Source organism: Heloderma suspectum, chromosome 4, assembly GCF_057233095.1.
Source record: "Heloderma suspectum isolate Gila_16-S chromosome 4, 16-S_ref, whole genome shotgun sequence".
In the NCBI taxonomy this organism is placed as follows: Eukaryota; Metazoa; Chordata; class Lepidosauria; order Squamata; family Helodermatidae; genus Heloderma; species Heloderma suspectum.
The window spans coordinates 246,934,435-246,957,159 of record NC_139461.1 but is presented as its reverse complement, the minus strand read 5'-3'; the positions used below and the strand labels follow the sequence as shown (position 1 = coordinate 246,957,159).

The 22,725-nt window shown below is 41.7% G+C and overlaps 1 protein-coding gene across 3 annotated transcripts in view; it reads left to right on the top strand.

Annotated features, from left to right (window-relative positions):
- Positions 1 to 22,725, top strand: part of USP49 (ubiquitin specific peptidase 49) — a 64,923-nt gene that overhangs the window by 25,701 nt on the left and 16,497 nt on the right. For 2 of the 3 annotated variants that reach the window (XM_084853129.1, XM_084853131.1), the window contains exon 2: positions 19,761 to 19,903. The gene's annotated coding sequence lies outside the window, so the exon portion shown is untranslated. Of the gene's footprint in view, positions 1 to 19,743; positions 19,904 to 22,725 lie in introns of all 3 variants that reach the window. The other variant, XM_084853130.1, reaches the window with a different exon arrangement.

The window sequence follows — 22,725 nt, the reverse complement described above, 5'->3', positions numbered from 1 at the left end:
TCCCCTTTAAGGAAGCAAGGAGAGGAATCCCCATTCTTATCTTATCAGTGATCAGAGGTACCAGTGGGGATTCCCTTAGCATGCTGCTTGCCCTCCCAGTTGGAAGGGGAAGTGGCACTCTTAAGTTTCTGCTTGTTCCTCATCGTCTTCATGGGGCAACCGAAGCCGCACCAGCTGAGGCAATGGATGGATGAGTGCTCCTCCACCCCATGCCTCAGTCAGGGAGTTGTAGTCCAAAACATCTGGAGACATGCTGTTGGGAAAGGCTGCTGTATATGAATATCGCTAATCGATATGTAGCTAAAATAGTACCATCGACACATGAGAGAGGTAGCAGCCTTGTGGCAACCTTCCAGGAAAAAACACCCTAAAGGGGCACCCCAAAACAGCCCAGTGAGGACTAAGCATGCTCAGTGGCCACAGAATGTTGCAGGATGGGGTGTTGGTGGAATCAAAACCAGGAGGGAGGGGGAATGGAAGAGTATCCTGATCGGGACATGGCTGGCTGGCTGGCTAGCTGGAACCCTGAACAGGAGCACCCACACTGTAACATTTTGTTGCAAGTTCTACTTGCCATACCTCGAATCCAAAAAGAGCTGAGAAGGATTGAAAAAGAAAAATACCTTGTTCAAATGCAGCCACATAGTGCAAGTCACACTAAACTATGATTTAGTACAATGTGCATGAGCTGCAGTGAGCCTTGGGCTCACAGGCTCCTTCCTCCCACAAGGTTATTTTCTACATTTAGTTAATCACTTCTACATTTAGTTAATCGCTGTCTGCCATGTTGTCCAGACCCAGAATTGTGGTTAACACTATGGTTATTTTCAACAAGCTGGATTCAGAAAACTCAGATCCTGAAGAAGCCATCAGAATATATTTAAAAGTAGAAATGCCCACTTGTTTCCTTCACCTCCTGATGATAATTAGGCATTTCTGCCTGTAAATGGGGTGGGGGAAGGGAGAATCCCTGTATTTTGGTCCCATGGCTCTTAAGTGCCAGGCAATTCTTTAATTTGGACATGGAAGTAAATATGATGTAATGCATCAGTTGCAGTTTATAAAATACACCTATACAAGATGCACATAAGGAACATGAACACAACCCCCTAATGTTGACCTTGTTGCTCAGAAGTCTTAAATCTTATAATTTTCCTCACATAAAAGGAAATTATTTCTAAACTACCTGAAACAGACAATGGTCTAATAACACTGGCCATTAGCATCATTTATGTTGACCCTGTGACTGACTTAAAGTCCAGATAAGTCATGTAGTCTTTATCTTCCTCAGTCTCCTGTTTTGTAAAATAGTAATTGAAGTAGCACCTGCATTTTTAAAAAAGGATGGATAGATTTTTACTCTAGCCATGCTAGTGTTCGTTTCTAATCAACTACACAAGCAATGTATGTTATGCTCCTTAGGTATGTCATTGGTGCTGCTCACAGTTATGTAATGAAAAGCATTTAAATGGAAGATGGTCACCTAGCACAACCATTTGTGCACTGGAATAGTATCTTGAAGATTTAAGGAGTCTGACTGTCAAAATCTTGCTTATCTGTCAGGGCTCTGATTGTGATGTGAACAACATTAAATTTGTTGCTGTTGTTGTTTATTCGTTCAGTCGCTTCCGACTCTTCGTGACTTCATGGACCAGCCCACACCAGAGCTTCCTGTCAGCCGTCGCCACCCCCAGCTCCCCCAAGGTCGAGTCCGTCACCTCCAGAATATCATCCATCCATCTTGCCCTTGGTCGGCCCCTCTTCCTTTTGCCTTCCACTTTCCCTAGCATCAGCATCTTCTCCAGGGTATTCTGTCTTCTCATTATGTTGCCAAAGTACTTCAGTTTTGCCTTTAATATCATTCCCTCAAGTGAGCAGTCTGGCTTTATTTCCTGGAGGATGGACTGGTTTGATCTTCTTGCAGTCCAAGACACTCTCAGAATTTTCCTCCAGCACCACAGTTCAAAAGCATCGATCTTCCTTCGCTCAGCCTTCCTTATGGTCCAGCTCTCGCAGCCATAGGTTACTTTGGGGAATACCATTGCTTTAGCTATGTGGACCTTTGTTGTCAGTGTGATGTCTCTGCTCTTCCCTATTTTATCAAGATTTGTCATTGCTGTCCTCCCAAGAAGTAAACGTCTTCTGATTTCCTGGCTGCAGTCAGCGTCTGCAGTAATCTTTGCGCCTAGAAAGACAAAGTCTGTCACTGCCTCCACGTTTTCTCCCTCTATTTGCCAGTTATCAATCAAGCTGGTTGCCATAATCTTGGTTTTTTTGAGGTTTAACTGCAACCCAGCTTTTGCACGTTCTTCTTTCACCTTTGTCATGAGGTTCCTCAGCTCCTCCTCGCTTTCAGCCATCAGAGTGGTATCATCTGCATATCTGAGATTGTTAATGTTTCTTCCAGCAATTTTAACTCCAGCCTTGGCTTCATCAAGCCCAGCACGTCGCATGATGTGTTCTGCGTACAGGTTGAATAGGTAGGGTGAGAGTATACAACCCTGCCATACTCCTTTCCCTGTCTTAAACCAGTCCGTTGTTCCGTGGTGTGTTCTTACCGTTGCTACTTGGCCATTATACAGATTCCTCAGGAGGCAGACGAGATGACTTGGTCTCCCCATACCACCAAGAACTTGCCACAGTTTGTTATGATCCACACAGTCAAAGGCTTTAGAATAGTCAATAAAACAGAAATAGATGTTTTTCTGAAACTCCCTGGCTTTCCCCATTATCCAGCGGATATTGGCAATTTGGTCTCTAGTTCCTCTGCCTTTTCTAAACCCAGCTTGTACATCTGGCAGTTCTCGTTCCATGAATTGCTGGAGTCTACCTTGCAAGATCTTGAGCATTACTTTACTGGCATGTGAAATAAGTGCCACTGTTCGATAGTTTGAACATTCTTTGGTGCTTCCCTTTTTTGGTATGGGGATATAAGGTGATTTTTTCCAATCTGGTGGCCATTCTTGTGTTTTCCAAATTTGCTGGCATATGGCATGCATCACCTTGACAGCATCATCTTGCAAGATTTTAAACAGTTCAGCTGGGATACCGTCATCTCCTGCTGCCTTGTTATTAGCAATGCTTCTTAAGGCCCATTCAACCTCACTCTTCAGGATGTCTGGCTCTAGCTCACTGACCACACCGTCAAATCTATCCCCGATATTATTATCCTTCCTATACAAATCTTGTGTATATTCTTGCCACCTTTTCTTGATCTCTTCTGTGCCAAAAAACTTAACACCAAAGATGCTGCATAAAACCATTAAAAATCCACAAAATTAGTTTGTCAGTGTTTCTGTTGCTTAAATGTATTAAATGTAATGTAGTGCAGCAAGAATAAAACCTCCTGAATGATAACAAGGTAAGGTTTGCACCATCTATTTGAATTTTTTGAGGTTCATATTCACTGATTTATAAATAGTCTGTACTGTTCCGAGGGATCAGTGTGGGAAGTTTTATATAGATATGGATCCCACTCTCTAAACAGCTCAGACTTAAGCTGTCTGCCCCATGCAGCTACTATTAGGCAAATTCGTCTTACAGTAGATATAATGGTTGTGAATCTGCTAGGCCCCCTTTTCTCCTAGGATGTACTTAAAACGCTGTGTGACAAGAGGAAGGGATACTCCTACTTACAGTAACAGATATAATGAAGAAATTTGCCTAAATCTCTCTCCTCTACTTTCCCGCAAGCCACTTGGTTTGTATAATGAATTTAGAAGAGCATTCAGATATCCAGTTGATTTTGTTGCTTTGGTGTTCCACCCAATTGCCTGGTCCAATATTCCATGTAGTCAATAACTCTCTTGTGTAAATGGCAGCTTTCCTTTTCCTATTGTGTTATGTTATCATCTACCTGACCCAGAGGTGGTAGATTGCCTTTACAAAGAGTTTCTGCCTTCTCCTTCCCTCCTTAGGCTGTGTTGCCCAGCTTTTCCTACTGGCCATTTGTTGTCCCAAGGAAATGTACTCTGCACATGCTCAGGAGCACTTGTTGATATTCTTTTTTTAATTTAAAGACTTCTTTCCCATTAGAGAATGTTCAGACACTCAGACCTTGGTATCAGAATGTGTGTAAACAAAAGTTGGTGCAGGATGTAATTGACCAGGACTATAATTCCATGGGGGGGGGGGGCATTCATGTGATTTGGCATAGTGCTCTGTAAAGTTTCTGAAGGCCAAACCACACATGATACTGACTTGTGTATATTTTTTCTTGAAGCTTTCTTGAACTAAGCGCAGGAGGGGAGGGGTGTGTTAGCCCTTTTCCTTTTGGTGGTATTCTGCTATGAATAGTTTTCCCCAGCTGCTCCCCCATCCCCCGTCTGCTGGAGGGAAAAGTACAGATACTGCTACCCTTTCCCTTGTGAGAGAAGAAGCTGCCAGAAGATTTTCAACAGAAAAGTCACAGGAGAGTAGAGGGTTAGAATCCTCTCCCATGCCACATTTTCTATGTGTTTTTTAAAAAGCTCAGAAAAATGACGCTGACTATGTTTGGATGTCACAGTAACCCGCAATGGGTTAAATAAGCCACGATGGCTTATCTAACCCATTGTTGGTTATCTTGTTGTCTGTTGAGAATTTTTTAAATCCATGATGGCTTATTTGGCTGAAATAACCCACTGTAACAACCCACGGTCTGCAGTAAGGGTTATTTAACCTACTGTGGTTTATCATGTCGTCTGGCACTCACCATGGCATATTCCGATCACCTACAGAGTCAGCTGGCAAGAGCAGCCAAAACTGCTGTGGCCGCTCTGCTCCAGCCTCCAGAGCCTTTTTTCTGAGATCAGACAAGCAGCCCAGGGACAGCAGCAGTCAGACAAGCACAGCCTTCCCTGATAGCCATCCTACAGTTACAAAATGACAGCTTTCATCTAGTACAATGACAGCTGACCCCGCTACAGCAAAGTTATGCAATGACAGGCTTCCCTGATTGCAACTTTGAAACAGAGCAACTTGGGAAATATGGGAAAATAGGGGAAAAGCTACTCACTTTTCCATGAAATTTCACAAGTTTGCGCAATTATTCCTTTTATGCACACTTTTCCATGAAGAAGGGAAATTGCGCAATTATCCACTACAGCATCTGAAGGCTCTCCATGAGGGCATCCAACTTGTGCAATTTCTCCCCATTCTAGCAAACTGCCAAGGAGTTATAGCCCCCACCTCTGTTTTCCCTTTTCTGGCCAATTCTCTGTGAAAAAGCAAAGTCAGGCAGTATAGTACAGGTTTCCCAAGTACAATGACAGCCTCCCCTGGACATGCTATCATGGCTAAGTCACACAATGACAGACCTCCCTGATTGTTATGATAAAATAATGGAAAAAGAAGAGACAACTGTAGAATAGGGGAACATAGGTGTTTGGTACAGTACAGCGGTCCCTGATTGTATGAGTCTGCTACTGTGAAGTGTCGCATTTACAACCCTTCGTGATGAGACTGACGCTGTTCACTTTTCCATGAAAACTGCAACGCATGGGAAGCTGGGATACCATCTGGCAGACTGGGAGGGTGCGAGGGAGGAGAAGCAAGGGTGGGGAAAATAAGCTATTCACTTATTGTATGGGGGAACAGCAGTAGTTTTTTTTCTAATTATTAAGCCACCAGAAATTAAATGACATCCGAATGTGGCCATAGTGTTGTTATTGGTTTAGACTTCTGGACTGAAAACTTTCTGCTATTGGCATAATTCACTATTATTTGATACCATTCTAAAATATTTTAAGTACTTGTCTGTAGTTTGACAGTATTTGGCTGGTCAGTTGCCCAAGTTTTTTTGTTTGGTGGTGCTGGTGGTTGTTTTTTTTTGCGGGGGGGAGGTTTGGGAACCAGTCAGATTCCAACCCTATGGGAAATACTTTAAGATTTATTTATTTATTATTTTATTTACAATATTTATATACTGCTTCATATCTAGAACAGATTTTGGAGCCGTGAACACAAGGGATAAAACAGAGGATAAAAAGATCAAAACACCAGATTAAAATTATGCTATTAAAAAAACCCAGAATACCAATAAAAACCATGACTAGTCAATTAAGGAATGCATCCTGGAACTGTGCTGTTTTCAGGAGGTGCCGGAAACAGCAGTGTTGTTTCCTGTCCTGACCTCCAGGGGCAGGGAATTTCAAAGAAAGGGGGCTGCCACACTGAAGGCTCTTCTCCTGGTGGACTCCAGTCGGGCCATAGGTCCATGTGGAACCACCAGGAGCATGCCCTTCAGTGACCTCAGTGACCAGGCAGGTTGGTAAGGGAGAAGGCGCTCTCTTAGGTATCCTGGTCCCAAGTTGTTTAGGGCTTTGTACACTAGTACTAAAACCTTAAACCTGTCCCAGTAGCGAATAGGCAGCCAGTGCAGTTCCCTCAGCAAAGGAAAAGAGACAGCTGAAAAATGCTGAAAAGGGACAGCTCCCGACAACAGCTGAGCTGCTGTGTTCTGCAGTAGCTCCAGCTTCTGGAGCAGCCTTAAGGGCAGCCCCACATACAGTGCATTGCAGTAATCCAGTCTTTAGGTTACCAATGACTATATCACTGTGACCAAGTTATCCCTGTTCAGAAGAGGTCATAGTTGGCAAACTAGCCAAGGCTGTTAAAAGGCACTCTGAGTTGTCATGGCCACTTGAGTTCCCAGCGACAGTGATGGATCTAGGAATACCCCCAAACTACGGACCTGTTCTTTCAGAGGGAGTGCAACCCCATTCAGAACAGGCAATGAGCTTATCTCCCAGACTCGGGAACCACTCACCCACAGGGCTTCTGTCTTGCCAGGATTCAGTTTCAGTTTATTGGCCCTCATCCAGCCCATTACTGAGTGCAGGCACTGGTCCAGGACTTGCACAGCCTCTACTGATTCAGATGTCACAGAGAGATAGAGCTTGTGCCATCGGCATACTGATGGCACTTGGCTCCAAATCCCCTAATGACCGCTCCCAGCGGCTTCATATAGATGTTAAATAACATTGGGGACAGGATGGTACCCTGCGGCACCCCATAGCTCAATTGCCAAGGGGCCAAGGAATAGTCACCTAATGTTGCTCTGTGAAATTGGCCCTGCAGGGAGGACCGGAACCACTGTAACACAGTGCCTCTAATACCTATCCCATCGAGTCGATCCAGGAGGATACCGTGGTCGATGGTATCAAAAGCTGATGAGAGATGGAGCAGAATTAGCAGGGTTGCACTCCCCCTGTCCCTCTCTTGATAAAGGTCATCCATCAAGGTGACCAAGGCTGATTCAGTCCTGTAACTAGGACAAAACCCAGATTGAAATGGGTCTAGGTAATCATGCGGTTGTTCTGCTGCTACCTTCTCCAGAACCTTCCCTAAGAAAGGGGCATTTGCAACTGAGTGGTAGGTGTCTCATACCATTGGGCCCAGAGTGGACTTCTTCAGGAGTGGTCACACTACTGCCTTCTTAAGGACAGTAGGAACCACGCCTTCCCAAAGGGTAGCATTCACCACACCTTAGACCCGCCCAGTCATACCCCCTTGGCTAGCTTTTATTAGCCAGGAGGGGCAAGAATTGAGAGAGCACGTGGTTGGTCGCATTGCTGTAAGTACCTTGTCTATGTCATCAGGCCGCAACAACTGAAACTGATCCTACAAAATCGGGCAGATGATGATGTCAGATACCTTGACTGGAACTGTGCTAACAGCATCAAGCTCACTGCAGGGGCAAGCAATTTTGTCCTCAAAGTGCAATGTGAAAAGGTCACAGTGAGTCCTTGAGGGGCTAGGGCCCCATTCACTGGGGAGAGTATTAACAGCCCCTGGACCAAATGAAAGAGCTCTGCTGGATGGCTACCTGAGGATGCAATGGAGGCAGCAAAGTAAGCTTTGTTTGCTGCCCGCACCACTACATGATAGACATGATTATGTGCTCTAGAGCATGCTTGGTCATCTTTGCTTCAAGATTTGCTCTCTAGCCCACGTCCAGCCTGTTTCATTGCCCGTAGCTCCCCAGTATACCAGGAGAGGGCACTCAAGAGCAATCAAGTCGATGGCCCTCCACATCTCACTGTTCTACAGTGAGGCTAGGGCCTCAGCTGGATCACCAGCTTTCTCTACTGGAAAATCCCCAAGAGCATTCGGAAATCCATCAGATTCCATCAGTCTCCTGGGGTGGACCATCCGAATGGGTCCCCCACCCCTGCAGGAGGGAAGTAACGCTGTGAGTTCAAATCTCATCAGGAAATGATCTGACCATGACAACGGGGTTACTTGTCCCCCCAATTTCCAGATTACTTATCTCACAGCTTTGAGTAAAAACAAAATCAAGGGTATGTCCTGCTTTATGTGTTGGGCCAATGACAAACTGAGACGGCCCCATGGTTGTCATGGAGGCCATGAAGTCCCGAGCTTGGCGCTCCAGAGACAGCGTCAGCATGGAAGTTAAAGTCACCCAGAACTACCGTCCTGGGTTCCTCCAACACCACATTTGAGGCCAGCTTGGTCAGGGAGGCTGTTGGGCAGCAAGGTGGGCGGTACACCAGCAGCATCCTCAATCTGTCTCTATGGCGCAACACCAGGTGCAGCCCCTCAAGGCCTATTCCAAGGCAGAGTGGTTTCCTGGTGATAGAGATGGAGGTTCTATGAGATTTATTGAGTTAGCATTGCTTATGTCGCAGTCACTTGTGATTTCACAGGAAACTGGTTTGATATCTGGGTAAATAGTAGCAGTTAATTTGTTTAATAACTTCTTATTTTTATAAATGTGCATATAAATGTGAAATAAGTTGATCAACGGATATGTGGAAATCATAACCTCACATTTTCATGAATGTAGGATTTGCCATCTTCCATTTACCCCTCTCCTCTGTCTATCTAACTTAGCTGATATTTACAACTAAAGCCAACAGCACTTCTCAGACCGTGTGGTGGGTCCTCACCAATGATTCCTGAGCAAACTTAGTAGTCAGGTCCTCTTATGGATCAGTAACCTCTTATGGATTGATTTCCGGAGGGGAAGCTGGGTTAGTCTGTTGCAGCAAAAAGAATAAAGCGTCTTGTGGCACCTTAAAGACAGACAAATTACAGAATAAATTTGTTAGTCTTTAAGGTGCCACAAAACTCTCTGTCTTATGAATTGGTAACCGTTCAAAGAACAGAAAGCAGAGAGTAGAAATAGACAGTTCTCGCAATGGACGGATGTAAATAGTGAGTTCCCCCAATGATCTGTATTGGGACCAGTGTTTTTTAACTTGCTTATAAATGGTTGAGAGTTAGAGGTGAGCAGTGAAGTGGCCACATTTGTGATGACACTAAATTATTTAGGGTATTTTAAAAAAAAAAGGAGTAGCAAAGCACTCCAAACAGATCTCTCCAACCTGAGGGGATGAGCATTAAAATGACAAATAAGGTTCATTGTAAGCAAATGTAAAACAATGCACGTTGGAGCAAAAGAATCCTAACTTCACATATACACTGATGGGGTTTGAGTTGGTGGTGACTGACCAGGAAAGAGATCTTGGAGTTGTGGTAGATAACTCAATGAAACAGTCAACCCAGTGTGCAGCTGCTGGTTTGTTCTTTTAAAGGGCAAATTCCATGTCAAGGATCACTAGGAAAGGAATAGAAAATAATAGTTTTAGTACCACAATGCCTTTATAGAATTTATGGTGTGATCACATTTGGAATACTGTGTACAGTTCTGGTCATTGCACCTCAAAAAGGATATTGTAGAGCTGGAGAAGGTGCAGAAAAGAACAATCAAAATGATTGAGGGGCTCAAGCAAAGCCCCTATGAAGAAAGGTTACAAAGTTCGGGGCTTTTTAGCTTAGAAAAAAGGCAAGTAAGGAGAGACATCATAGAGGTGTATTAAAATTATGCATGGTGTGGAAAAAGTGGATTGGGGAAAAAATGTAGGGATAGTGGTTAGGGAGAAAAACGTAGGGATAGGGAGAAATATGGAGGTAATATACAATCATCATGACTAGTAGCCATTGATAGCCCTATCCATGAATATGTCTAATACCCTTTTAAAGCTGTGCAAGTTGGTGGCCATCACTATATCTTGTATTAGCAAATTAACTCTGTGCTATGTCAAGAAATACTTTCTTTAGTCTGTCCTGAATCTCCCACCTTTCAGCTTCATTGGATGACTCCAGTTTCCAGTATTGTGATAGAGGAAGACAAGTGTGGGGAGGCAGGGAGCGGGGGAGGGAAACAAATTCATGGAGGACAAGGCTATCCAGTAGCTACTGGTTATGATAGCTGTATATTATCTCCACATTCAGAGGCAGTATGGCTCCAAATACCAGTTGCTGGGGAACACGAGTGGGGGAGTACTGTTGCTGTCATGTCCTGCTTGTGGACTTCCCATGGATTGGTTGGTGGCTTGGGTGGTTTACAAACTACTTTGAAAACCATGGCTTTTTCTATGGTTTCAAGGTGGTTTGTAAACCACTCAACCCACTGTTGCCGGGTTTGGATGTCACAACAACCTGTGCCCAGCAAGGGTAATTATGCTAATAAGGCAGCTCATGACCAGCATGTGTGGGGAGGGTAAATAAGCCATAGTGGCTTATTTTTCTCCCGTGATCATGCGAACCTGCCCAACAAGTAGGAAACAACTCAGCTGCTATTGCAAGGTGAGGGATGGGTTCATGTCTTACCTGGTTTGCACATTCACACAAGATGGCTTGTTAACTACTTTGTGTGTGCTGGGGGGATTAGCATAATCCCTCCCCCCAGTAGTACAGCTTGTTATGTCATGCAAACCTGGCCAGGGTGGCTTGTTGCTATGGTTAACAAGTCCCCCTGAACCCATGGGCTGTTGTAGAGTTCTGGGGTGACTTGTTAAGCACAGCAACAAGCCACCCTGTCCAGGTTCACACCACACATCAAGCCATGCTGCCGAGGGTAATTATGCTAATTCCCCCAGCACATGAGGCTTATTTTCCCAGCTGCAGTTGTGCGAACCGGGTGGCAGATGAGGCAGGGGGCCCTGAGAGTTACTGTACTAAGAGTTACCCCTACCTCAGCTGCCACTTTGTGTCTCCCTTCAGGTAGGGACATCACTCCCCCCACTGCTGATTTGCAGTGCCAGCTGAGTACTGCTTCACATCCACACCTCCCTGTGCATGGTGGTAATGTTAAAGGGAAAACATGCTGCTGTGACCACACTAGTCCAAGTTCAAAAAGTCTGAGAAATAATGAGCTAAATTAATGTTGATGTTGACTTCAGTCCATAACATAGCAGTTGTTGTAACAGAAAAGTTGAGCTTGTGTTTCAGGAGTTCATTAATGATAATTTTAGCACTATGCAGATGTTCAGATCCTAAGCACTTTGGGGAATTGTGATTGTGCCAAATAGCCTTGCCCAGTATTTGCACATAGAACCTATACAGGTATTAAGTCCAGTGTCCATTGGGTTCTCTAAACAATGGTTCCTACGCAAGTGTGAGGTCCAGTGTCCAAATGTCCCTTGCATAGTAGTACTGACATGTTCTTAACGGTATGACACTGAGGGAAAAGGTGATACTTTTAACTGTTTTAAAGTAAAATAAAGCTCTTCAGGACACAATGCTAAAAAAAAACCTACAAGAAGCGAGGACATTCAGCAAATAGAAATTTATTTCAGGCCTCCTTTAAAGGGCACTTGACTGTAAAAGACGAACGTTTAAAATTGTGCTGATTTTAATCTCTGTCTGCATTTGAAGCCATCTGCTAAAAGCTCTCTCTCTAAAGGCTTGTCTGTTTTGAAAAAATGTAGATGAGATATTAGGGAGCTTATTACAAGTTCAGCAATTTGCTGCGGTTAGGAATATCCCCCTGAATCCACTTTCTTTTTAGGTTTACACTGTATTTCCGATTTTCGCTTAAATTTGTGACAATTTATTAGAAAAACCATTGGATAAATCTGAACAAAGATAATCCAGCAGCCAGGCAACACATATATGTTGTCCTAAATTATGAAATGTCTGGGTGTTGACTTAGAGAGTTAGGATAGAGTGTTAGATTTGAATCTGTAAAGCTCAGTGGGTGCTCAATCTTTCTCAGCCTAACCTGCCTCACAGGGTTATTTATGAGGAGAAAATAGAATAACTGAGCATTTTGGAGGAAAGGTGGGATACAATGTGTTAATAATAGCTCAGTGGAGGTATCCTTGGCATGGTGGTACTGCAAAGAGGAAGGTGAGGAAGCCCATTTCATTCTGTATTGCCATCCATAATGTCAGGCATTAGGGCCCTTTTAAATGTTAACCTAGCCATGTGGAAGCCATTATCTGAACAAATCCCACAGAACTGGAGTACTTTAAAAACAAAACCAGTACCAGCCACGTGGTTCTTTCCTACAGAACTGGCCTTCCTCTCCCCTGGCAGGATGCTGATTCCGATTGGGACCCACATGATCTGCCCCTGCCCATTTTGTTTAATTAAGTAAATGCTTATTTGTTCTGGCCTGAAGCCATTACAATAATTGGATAACATATTGATAAAAAACAAAAACAATACAAGGTAGATTGGATACTATATCCTTATGAAAACACACAGACAATAACAATTTCCGGCAGGGCAGCTTTGTTAATCCGTTGCAGCAAAAACAACAAAGAGTTTTATTGCACCTTAAAGACTAACATGTGCTATGGTCCATGGGGTCACGAAGAGTCAGACATGACTGAACGACTGAACAACAACAAAGACTAACATCTTCCAGTAGGATATATGCAGTCATCTGCTGGCAATGCCTTGCTGCATTCTGCATAGGACAAACAGGTCAGTCTTTATGTAAATGAAGAACTGGGTACACATCTGATCTCAGAAACCAGTGGGGACAAAGAACAAAAAAATGCCAAAGGGAGGCTCCAGAGCGGAACTTCACCTCTGAACAGGAAGTTCATTTCTATCTTCTGTGACCTGAAGTGAGATAACAGGTTTTTATCCCCCTAAAGGAAATTGCAATGCCGAGGTGATTGAGTTAGCATCAACACTGTTTTGTTAATGGTCTCTGCACTTATTTAAGCTTCTTTTTTCAAAATACTTTTTATTCTATTTTTTATCTTTATAAATGAAATAAACGGTACCAACAACCTAATCATTATCTACAGTTTCCCAACAATACAGTATTCTTAGGAGGACACAGCAATAACGAAAAAGAGAAAAAAAAAGAAAACAGGAGAAGGAAGAAGAAAGCAAGAAAGAAAATGAAAAAATATTAAAAAGTTACTTAAAAGGATTAAATTTAAACTCCATTACACACAAACTTCAAATACCATTCTACTTAAAAGTTATACCTATAACATTGGCAATATTACAATTCAGTACAGCATAGATAATCAACCTTACATTTCAATATCATATCATCAGTCTTATAGCAAGGCAGCAGGCCTACAATTCATTTTCAATAACCATATATTGCCCTTCAGTTAACATATACTAGTAGAGCTTAACAATTTAACCAGCCAAAAATATTACTAACCAAAGTCTCATAATAATGATAGTAATAATAATAAAAAAGAAGGAAATTAGAAAGGATAAGTAATAATAACAACAACAACAACAAATCACTAATACATTTTATACTGTTGTATAATAATAAAGCTTAAAATCAACCTTACAACAATCACTAATGTATTTTGTACTAGATATATAAATGAGTGTGCACATTTCTATACACCCTCAGACAGTAGATTTAAGTACAGTATATCATATCCATTTTAAAGAGAAAGGATTTGAAAGAAAAGAAAAAAAATGAGAGAAAAAAGACGGATATATATGAGCAATTATCTCTGGCCTAGCCTGGATCTTACAGACTAAACATAGCCAGTTGACAAAACATGTTTATCGATTCCAGTTCATGGGGCTGGAACAGAAGTCTCGCGCGTTTTTCCGATTAGCCACGCCTCCACCATTTTGTGATTTAGAAACTTCTCATCTGACCTTCAGAAAAAATGCAAAATGTAGCAGGATATTTTAAATGATATTGTAAGTTCATTTGTTTTGCCAGGTTTTTCGCCTTGATAAATTGCCTTCTTTTATCAGCAACTTCTTTGGTGTAATACAGAAATAACATAACTTTATCTTGTTCTGATCCCCAAAAAAGATTTTCGTCCTCTCTTGCCAAACCCAGGATATAATTTTTTGTGGAGATTCTTGCAAATTGGCATTTGGCGCACCGAATGCCTGCACAATATCAAGTAAATAATCAGATGACGCAGGGAGTATCTCATGCAGAAGTTTATCTACAAAAGTAGACAAATTTACATCAGTAGGTAGATCTTTGATACCAATAATACGTACATTTGCCCTGTGCGTGAAAGCCTCAACTTGGGAGATTCTGACAGAAAAATTGTAAAAAGCTTGTGACGCAATCTCCTTCGCCGCCACCCGATCTTGCAGCTCGTTAACCTTTGCCTCCATTTTTTGCCAAGAAGTGTTAACTTTTAATTTTTTCAGTGTCCCATATCTGAATGAAGTACCCTGGTTTCATTCTTAGTCCAGGCAACAGTATGCTGGCGTTATAATTGCAATTGGCTGCTTTTCATGGCTCTTGCAGGGCGGTGATGGAATTTTGAACTGGATCCAGCCTCTTAGCCTGTTCAGCAAATTGCGAAGACAAAGTTTTTATCAGAGCGAGCAACTCCCCTGTATTTTCACTTGTCGGAGCCTTTGCCACGGGAGGTATAGGGGGGGTCAGCGGAGATCCTGCTCCTTTTTTCCTCCTTGATGTAGCCATCCTTCTCTTCAAACAGATCTTGCAGGTCCTCAAATATTGTTGGTATTTCTTAATCCATAAACTACATTGGAGCACGTCAGCCCTGAATAATCTTAATTAGATAGGAGTTTCAAAACAACTTTGAGCGGTGATTAAGCTCTGGCAGACTAGCCTCGGAGGCCAGCCCCTCTGCTGCTTCGCAAAAAGGGCTACTCTTCCAAGACTTCATCCAGATGCTGCTGTTGCCTCCCCTTTTCATTCCAGGGGAAGATGAAAAGGTTTTTCAACCTTTTCAAAGCCGTTTGAGATAGCATCCCGCGGAGGCTCCGCAGAACGCTGCCAGGGCAACATTGGCTCCGACCGGAAGTCCACTTACTTAAGCTTTAACATAATTGTCAGTTACTGTATTTTTTACATTTCCCTCAGACCTCATCTCCCTCAGACCTCACTGTTTATATTTTTCTCTCTCTGTGTACCCATGTGTGTGTCTATATATCTGCCAACTTAGGGTAACACTTCATGTGTTTGAAGTGGACTCTAGTCTGTGAAAGCTTATGCCATAATTAATTAGTCTCTAATGTGGGACAAGACTCTTTATTGTTTTATAGACAATAATACAAAATCAAAATAGAAATGATTTCAGAAGTTTATAGATTGGCACAAATATCAAGAATAAAATCAGGAACATGGGAATCAATATACATTTGTTTAGCTTTGGCCAAAATTAGTTCAAAACCCACCACTGTGATTGATCCTGTTACTTGCAAAAAGCAATGACAACTCATTTTGCTGTAAAATTAATCAGAACTCTCATCCTTTCAACAACTCTGAGAGAGTAAATGTTACTCCCAGCTGCGTAGGACATGCTCACAAAAAAGTGTCTCCTATGTGGCTAGTGTAACATTTAAAGGACGCTTTAAATTTTATACTACATTTAAAGTAACAGAATGTGGCTTCTTTTTTGTGACTGTCAATATGGGGAATGGGGAAAAAACACATGATAGCTTACTAGCTACACACTGAGTGGGTAAGCCTGATCCAGAATTTATACTTTGTTGTATTGATGGTGGTGTGTTGGCCGCTTTGCCAGTATGACGGTGTCGTATAATTCAACTTTAGCACTAAAGTGTGTGATTCCCAAAAGCTAAGTGCAGTCAGAGCTGTTATAAGACTATGAGAATCAGAACAATAATTATTCTTGCCTTTCAGTTGTTGAGGGTTTTAAAAAACATTTACACAGTACCTTTCAGCCCTACTTTTTTTCTGCCAGAGCACTACTTTGAGTCCTCTGCCCAAACTCTCCTGTTAACTTGGCATGGTTTGTATATGTGGTTGCCTTTCTGTAACACTTGGCTCTTGTCTTAACATTTTCAGTGTCCCATATCTGGATGAAGTACCCTGGTTTCATTCTTAGTCCAGGCAACAGTTCGCTGGCGTTATAATTGCAATTGGTTGCTTTTCATGGCTCTTCAAACTCTTTCGAGGAAAAATGCTAAGAAACTGCCAGTGTTCCCCCCCCCTTAATTATCAACAACTGTGCTGATCAAGTGACAGTTTTAAATTCATGGTACTGAACTTTTTGATGTGAGCAATGCTTCTGGAAATATTCCAGAAAGCATAGATACTGAAAATAAAGATTGGCTTAGCTCACACTGCATTGGTCACTGTTGGAGTCTTGATGTAATGGGGAATGGGCTTGTGTGACTTTTAGTGCTCGAATTGTGGCGGTGGGGAGGGGAGGTAGGGGGATTTATTGCAAAATTATTATTCCGTATAGCCTTCTAAAATCAGTAGCTAAGAGGGCTGTTATAAAAGTTATGGGGAGAGCCCCCTCTGGCCTCCCTATAGTTCAAGCACTGAGGCAGGGACTCCAAAAAGACAGAATCCAGCCCTCCTCTGTGTAGTTGAACTCCCCACTCCCCAGCTCATCCAGTTACTGGAGTTCAAGAGTGGCCTCACCTTGGAAAGAGGTATCTTCTGAATCCTGGCATTGCCCCAGATAGATAACAACACAGGTTTTAAAGCAATTAGTGAGCCTGTTCTACTTGGTTCCACTCAGCAAGTGTACATAAGGAAGCTGGGACCCTTGAAGTGTGACAGGAGACTCTAACAGGAGGGATTATCTGACCAAACCAAATACATGTGGGAAGAGGGGTGGGCAGACAACCAGACAGATCTTGCCTGGGGACATCACATGGGTGGATCTGGCTAGACAGCCTGAGTAAACAAAGCAAATGTATGCAAAGCTGGAGACCAGATTGCCCTCTTCAACCAATAGTCGCAGAGAAACATGGTGAAGAGATCTGGGCAAAGAGACTTTGTGAGGACCCTTGAATTGGAGGTAGGAGTGGGGGGAGGCAAATCATGGCCCTTCTATAGCTTAAGGGAGTGGTGTCCCCTATCATTCAAGTGCTGATTATTTTATAGGTCAAAGCTGAGCCTTAAGCTTACTGAGAGTCACTTCATACGTGTTTGAAAGTGCATTTGTGCATGTTCTAGGGTTAACTGCATCTCTGACTACGTATGTGCATAGGGTGGGTGGCAAACATAGGTTTGCCCTTGCCTAACGTGGGAAGCTGCCACTGAAGTATGATGCATGTGAAACAAGAGGTGAACATAGAAGTGAACGGAATAACCATGTGCTCATTGCTGCAAAACTGTACTGGCAGAACAGCCTTGGAGAGAGGTTTAGCACTCTACTGATAGTTGTAGAGATGGACAGTTATACCCAGGATCAGGTTTGTTCTGCAAAATAGTACAAGTTAATTAGATAGTAATTCTTTGAATACTCACTATATACTTCTCAGTTGAATATCTTGGGGACCCAGGGAATAGATAATGCTGTGTCATTGTTCTGGGGGTTGTTAGAGGTTTCTGATATGTAAAAAAAGAAAAGAAAAGGAGTACAGTTGCAATTCCTCATGTGACCTGTATACAAAGCTAGCTTTTGACTTTCTTTGGCCACACTCTGTTAATGAGAACAGCTCTGGAAATCCCAGAATACCTCAGCCAGCATGCTGGCTGGGGTATGCTGGGAGTTGTAGGACTTTTTTCTGTCTTAACATGCATGGGATTGCATCCTAAATAAATTTGGTGATGGGAACTTTTTGATGAGGAAGCAGGTACTGATCTCTCTGGATGGTGTCATCTGTTTCATTTTTTCAACAGATCTGTGCAGATCCCCCCCATCCCTGAGAATGGGAATCCCAACACTGAATTAATCTGTAGTGACCATAATAGTCATTGCTAAAAACTGATCCTGTATGGTGCAGTATTTGGAATGGTAGGTTTAGATGGCTCAAATCCCTGCTCAGCTGTAAAGCTCCTTGGATGGCTTTAGGCAAGTCATGCTCTCAAATCTAACTGACAGAATGGTTGAGAAGCTAAAAGGAGCCACTCTGAGCTCTATGGGGGTTGTTGTTGTTGTTGTTCAGTCGTTAAGTCATGTCCGACTCTTCATGACCCCATGGACCATAGCACGCCAGGCCTTCCTGTCCTCCGCTCTCTCCTGGAGTGTGCTCAAGTTCATTCTATGGGGGTGCCTTACTATTATTACAACCTCTGTACACATATGAACCTTTTGGAAAAGGACCTTGATAAAAGCTCTTGCAGTTCCATATACACTAAAGCATGTGGCTCACACCTACATGCTTATTGATGTCTTAAAATTAGTTTACAGGATGCTTCTGATGCAGTAGAATGTTTTTTGTTCATTAATCTTAAAATTCTGTTTTAACTGATTTGCTTAATGTCTAGGCTTGCTCTCCTGTAGTCTCTTGGATTATTTATATAATTTTATCTATGTATATGGCACTTGACATAGCAATATAAGCAGGAAATGACTAGTCATTGTTTTGAGGAGCTTGTAATCGAAATGTTAACAGTGGGGAAAACTGTAAGATGCAGGGGTGGGATGAATGAAGGGAGGTATATGAGAAGTGTAAGACTTTTTTTTCAGTTGGAGATGATGACTGTGGGGCTTTGTGGATTATATTTTGGTTTGTTGGCATATTCCTAGTTCTCAATAAGTTCTTACCACGTATTTAGGTCTGTTTATCTTGACTTCTTGTATGGCTCAAATTTCTGTTGTACCGGTCACTCTCATTAAGAAACAAGACACTTCTCCCTCTCCGGTATAATCTTCCTGGGGAGTTCCTTATTGGTCTTTCTTCTCCCTCTCGCACCCCCTTCTCTCCTCAAGATCCCATGTGACTCCTTTGTACATTGCTAAAATTCATGGAAAGTTCTCATGGATGGCACCCCTGGCCAGCCCCATCTCAGCAACATCATACCTATTGAAATCTGCTTAGTGGGAGGCCAAAGACATGCAAATAGAGAGATTCCCCATGGGGCTTGATGTCAGAGAATAAATTGGATTGCTTATAGGACAAAAGGATCCTCCAGGAAAAGCCACCCTGCACTAGTTGTGAACAGAGAACAATGTGAGGGATGATTTACTATGCAGTCACAGATGTTTTTTGGGGGGGGGTTCATCAGCAAGTAGCAACCAGCACATCTGTAGTAATGTGTTTTGCACAGGGATGATGAAACTGTGCATTGTGCTGGTATTGTTAATATGGATAGTTTTTAGTGCTTTCAGACAAGTTACTTATTCATTGTAAAACAGTCCTTTCCCTGCTTCCCTTTTAACTGTTTTTTGGTAATATGTATTATAATAGCTTTAAGCAAGCACAGAAATGTTCTAAAATCCTATAGGAACCAAAGTTGAACTCATGGCAGAATTTTTCCACAAAAAGCCATTTCCCAAGTCAAAGTAATCCAAGATGTGCATTTTTTGTTTTTGCTGGGTTTGTTTCCTTAGATTTTGCTTTGCAATATGATTGGTAGTTCATTAGAAGTCATAAAATGAATTGACTATATATGATTAGCAGACTGTTATAAAGCAGGAACTCTGGAATAATGGACATTTTTCCATGTGACATCTCTTCATCAGTGGGTGTGTTACTATTGTGGCTTCTAGTTAGTTTTTGCCCATCATTAAAATATATTCTCCACAGTAGCTCTTTCACTACAGGAATGATTCATGTTCTAAAGCCTGGGCCTTGTTTATGTATGTTTCACAGGAACATTTTTTCTCTAGGGCTTTTATGTTGCATTGCCTTTTTCTGATGAAGATCGAAGTTGTGATTAAATTCCTGAAGAACCATTGAAGCTCCTATTGACTGAAATGGGGATGTTCCAGTCGCTGGTCACCGAGTTGCGAGAATATTTAAATATGAATCGGTGAGTATTGTCTCCTGTTTTAAACTTGTTTTGTGTCTGGCCCATAATTCTTCTCCCTGCCACGCGTGTGCACATGCCACAATTCAGCCTGAGCAACAGAGCTCTTGTCTTGTCAGCAACTGCAGAGGAAAGCACCCCATGTGCTCGTGGAGCTGATATTTCTTCAGTGTATGTGGGACTCCTTTCATTGCAGCCATTTTCTTTTTATTCCCATTATTACTGGAGAGTATTAAATGTATAGTTATATCATGCTGATACTATATGCTATGACATTAGTCAAGTTGCTGATTTGAATTGCATAAGAGACCACTTGCTATCTTTTTTGTAGGATTTTGCAAAACACCCTTGATTTAATGGGATAAAAATATTAAAAGATACAGGGAAGTGCTTAAGTGAGCTTGTTATCATTGCAACTTTATGCTGGCAAATCCATTTTAGGAGGATTTAAAATGTTTTCCCATTAATGCCGTAGCTATAAAGATAGCTTAATATAGTGTAACTTCAAGTGTTATTTGTAAGATATCAATATTTTCTATCAGTATATGGAAAATTATGAGTAGACCACCTTACTGTTTAAAAACAAGACTGACAAAGATTCTGTGCTTCTTAAAAGGCTGCTACAAACATTGATACCAAATAGATTGACTTTTTCCACAAAAAGTACACGGTATGTTTAGTTCTGCGTTTCCCAAGTATCATGTGTTAGTGAAACAAAGCTGACCTTTTTTTTCTTTTATAACTAGTATAATGTTTGTTGGTGGCTGTATTTACTTTCCTCATAAGTAAATGTTTTCCTTTATTTTTGTCTATGCCACCCTTCAATGTAAGTATTATTGGGGTAACTTAAACAATAAAAATTGACATCCTAACAAAAAAGTTAGCAAAATTAAAAAGCAGAAAACAGCAGAAAAAATAAATTATCAGCCTGGAGAAAACTTATAAGGTCCCCAGCTGGTGCTGAAAAGATAACAAAGTTAGTTGTAGGTGAGTGTCTCTGAGGAGAGAATTTCACAAATCTGGCACCACCAATGAGAAGGCCTTGTTCCCAATCACCATTTGCCTCACTTCTGGCGGCTTCATGTAGAATAGAGGTTAAAAAGCATGGAAGACAGGATGGAACCTCATAGGACTCTATAACATAAATGCCATGAGGTTGAGCAGATGTTTCCCAGCACCACTTTCTGGAGTCATCTAACTAGTAGGAACAGAACCATTGCAATACACTGCCTCCAATCTCTAACCCAGGGAGTCTATCCAGGTTCATATGCCAGTTTGCAAGCTGCATTTTAAATCTCAGTTTCCCAGTTTCAGACATCACAGGATATTGTGGTTTAACAAATCAGGATATTGGTGCCAAAGCCTGGCATGCAAGGAGAGAAGGGAGGGGTGAGTCCACAGGCAGAAGACTCATTCCTGATCCAATATACTGTAACTGTGGTTTATTGGACCTGGATCATGACAAACCTAGCTATTGTGTCATTTAATCATTATTTACTGTCATTATTTAATCTCAAGTCAGATATTTTCCCCCTTGGTTCAACTCTTTTACATAGAAAAGTTGCCTTTAATTCAGTAGCAGATAGTCATGATTCAATTTGAAGACAACACAAGTGTAGGCTTTAATATGTTAGTATTAAATTCAGAATGCCTTTTAAACCAAGTTATTTTTAGAAAGAGATGCTTACAATATTTGAAAATCTTGAAAATAAACATTACTTTCTTAATCTGATTTTTTTTTTAATCTTGATTTTTATCCACTCAAAGGGAATTCCTGGGCCAAATGAAATTTTGATTGTGGAGACACCTGTAGGACCTCTCTGCAAATTGCCTCTATGGTGGCAGCTTAGGTCTGGTCACAGTTACAAGCCTGTTTAGTCTAGAAAATTCCCAGGCCAAATGAGCCTGCAGTAGTGATGATGCTTACACCTTCAAGGAGAAGGGCAAAAGGAAAAATAGAGTGTCATAATCTTTCTTCATGTACCATGACTTATTGTGGTCTTCTAGTCATTGATGTAGAATCCTAAGAACCTGAACGTTCATTTTTAAAATGGAATTCTTAGCCAAAATATTTCTCTCTCTCTCTCTCTCTCTCTCTCTCTCAGACACACACACACACACACACAGAAATTTTATTTTGAAATAAGGTCAACAAGCAACATTCACTGCTGAAATCTGGTCCCACATTGGCTCTCTGGCCCTGTCTCATAGCTTCCATACACTTTATATCCTGCTCCACATTAAATAATTCTAAAGTCTACAAAAAAACTCAAATATTGAATCCAGAGTGAAGTATGTGAAGTTTAAACATATGTGCAAAATATGAAGATGTGGATATGATTTCCTTAACTTTATCTAAAACTGGTGCTGTGCACAATATTCACTTCAATGGCCTCATATTTAAGTGTGCTGTTCACATAGTATCATAGCTTTTTCAATAGCTAACGTTAAAAAAACACAATAAAATTCTGTATAAACTACATAATCATATATTTCCATTATATTATTTAATAATATAGTTTCTAGTGCAGAATTTTTTGTGTGTGCAGCAAAATACTTCCCTGTTGCATATAAATGAGACATTGCCCTTACTTGGATGTAACACTAAACTATGGTTTACCATTATGTCACTGAACCTTTGGCTTGTGAAGTTCCCTGTCCCCTCTCAACCTCACATGGCTGTGATGAGGAGATTGGAAGCTTTTGCTTCCATTTTCAACTGACCATAATTATTCATGGGCCCCATTTGGACAATTAAATATCTCAGCTTAGTAAAGCGAGTCGTTGTGTGCACATGCAACCACTTAGCTCCCCCTTCATGTGAG